The sequence below is a fragment of the Pholis gunnellus genome, assembly GCF_910591455.1.
Source record: "Pholis gunnellus genome assembly, chromosome: 7".
Classification (NCBI taxonomy): Eukaryota; Metazoa; Chordata; class Actinopteri; order Perciformes; family Pholidae; genus Pholis; species Pholis gunnellus.
In genome coordinates this window covers 20,951,349-20,954,192 of record NC_136533.1, presented here as the reverse complement: position 1 = coordinate 20,954,192, position 2,844 = coordinate 20,951,349, and positions in this window count along the sequence as shown.

Sequence of the window (2,844 nt, the reverse complement as noted above, 5' to 3'; positions counted from 1 at the left end):
GAGCTTTGGCAAGAAACTGCTCCCAACCCCCAAAAAAATAGTCCAGATCATAAACCACAACATGCCGTTTTTACGCTTTGTGTTTTTGGGAGGGAATAAACAAACATGATACAATGGGTTATTTAGTGAGCTTTAGATGAGCTGGACGGCATATTTAACTCTCAAAGATGCAATTTTTGAAATAGCATTGTGTCCTCACCAACCAATGCTCTCTAAATTGCGTCTTCCTCCATGTAGCCGTCACAATCCAGAAGTGAGAAGATCTGAGTTGAAAAAAGGGTCGACTTCAACTGTGCTCATATAGCGATGAGCTTTGTCAGGAGTGCTCCTCCTCTTTGCAATGGGTTTCACCTCTCAGACAACATACTGGCTGCCCTAACACTCTAGTGGAGCTTGTTGGCACTTGTGATAATAACATTTCTGAAAAAAGACACTAGCTTGAAACATTGAAATGTGATAGATGAGGCTCTATCTGAGGCCGGGACAATGTTCTGTTTTAGTAAAGAGCCAAACCCAATATGATCTATCTTTAAGTATCAGGTTTCTATCAATGAAACTAAATGCAATTGTAAGTGGAGTTAGTTCACCAATGTTACAGCAATTTACAGAACAAGATTCAACATGGGAAGTTTTATGTGCTTGCTTGAAGAACAAAGGACTTCATTGGCCATCGCCGCACACACTTTTCTTCACTTTAAGACAACTGCAGCCAGTGAAAAAACACTTATCTTGGTGAAGCCAAAGTAATTACAGAACATTTTCTTTGCGTTGGTTTTTAACAAAACAGTGAGAAATTGTGTGTGTACAACTGGTACACGCACACATACAATGACACGTCTGCATTCCTGTGCGTGTGTGTCTCCATCTCTCGGGGTCGGGCCTGCCTCAGCCATGAGGGGCTGCTAAAAAGAAACAGTGGCAATGTGACAAGCACTACAGCGCAAACCAAATCCACATTCTTTCGTTCTCTTTCTTTCTTGGTATTCTCAGTTCTCATTGAGCGCTCAGCTCCGAACAATGGCAGGTTTCCCTCGACGATCTCTCACTGCAGGGAACCCACCCCCTTCTTCTTAATTTCCCTCCACCTAAACAGAAAAGAGCCCCGCTAAAGAGCGTCATTAGTGCCAGGCCATTTTTTTTGTTTCTTACTCTCGGAAGAAAGAGGAAGTGTTATCTGTGGCGGACAAACTTAACCCAATTAAGATCTGGTGGGGCGCAGGGGCTTGGCTTGGGACACAGCTGGGGCTGCCAGCTTGCCAACCAGGCACACAGCCAGCCAGTCAGCCACACAGCCAGCCAGTCAGCCACACAGCCAGCCAGTCAGGCAGGCAAGTAGCCAGCCGCCCACTCAGTCAACCAGCAGCCAGTCAAACAGTCAGGAAGCCAACCAGCTGCCTACTGGGTACACCCACCAGCCTGGCAGTCGTACAGATAACCAGCCAGCAAACAGGCTGCCAAACAGTTAGCCAGGCGCTCTGTCAGGTAGCCAGCCTATCAGACGGCCAGCCTCTTTATCCTGAAGGGATTTTGACCTCTGTTAAAGAACCAGTCTTAGTGTTCATGTTGGCATCGTGAGGCTGATCACAACTTTATTAACCAGATCCATATATATAAGATGCGTCATTGCCGACCCGTTGCAAGAACAGGGAAGATTAATAAGGAAGTATTAGAATGCAAAGCAATTGTATTATAGTGGCTATTATTACTTTTCAATACATTGTCTGTGTACTTTATTTAATTTCTTTAAATGTGTTGGTCTTCATCTCTAGTTTTCTTGTCACTTATAAAAGGTTATATCAAAGCAACGTTAATCTCCATACTGGCTGTGTAACAATTCTTTCGTAGGATGATCGGAAGGTAAACAGTAGAAACACAGCATTCACGTTGCAAAGTAATCAACCAGTAAAGTAAGCTAGAGTGTATATTTGACTGGCCACTGCAGTACTTTGCCAGATAACGAGCGCAGGGTCGTTGGGTAAACAAGTTGAACCTGGCTAGGATCTTTTGCAGGACAACCTAACGTTTCGTAGACGGAGCGGCGCTAAAGTCGGTCAGAGCGAACGGAATAGGAGAGAACATGCTGAGCGCCTCGCGTGTTTGAATAAGCGCACTGAACTGAACGCTTTGAGTTGAAAGAATTCAACTCGGACAGAAAAGGCGCCCAACGTCGTTGGTGTTTTTTTCTCATTGTGGTGACGTTAGCTGGATACACGGCGGAGCTATATGACTTTACCAACCATAGCTACCGTAATCTGAGGAGAAAACAGCAGTAGGCAAAAGGGAAGGTTAAAGACAGGTCTACGGTTAGCCAAAACATCTGGATCAAAGAAGAGGTTTAACTACAGCTACTTTGAAGGACTGTGGTACATGGCCTGGTAGTGAAGCCAGATCGATCATTTCTAGTAAAGAGGTGCAAACTAACTATAAAACTTTTTTAGCAGCCTTGTCGCGATGGGGTCTAAGATACAGGTCGATGACTTAGATGAAAAAGGCGTTGAAGTCAATTGGTGAAGGTCCGTGGGAGAAAAGCAGTCTATCTCATATCAGGTTTTACAGCTGTTTCTAAGGTCCCTGTATTTGAGGATAGATCAGTACCTGTTGAGGACAAGATGTGATTAATTTTGTCTCTTAGAGTGAGAATCTTATCACTGAAGAAGTTCATGAATTCGTTACTGCTGAGGGCTTTAAGAATACATGGCTCAATAGAGCTGAAGAGAAACCTGGGGTTGTCCTTATTTCTCTCTGTTAATGGTGAGTAATAGGCTGCTTTGGCAGTACAGGGGTACTTTCATATGTTTCGAGACTATCTCGACTGACTGCAGTAAAACCATATCCTTTCGAGTT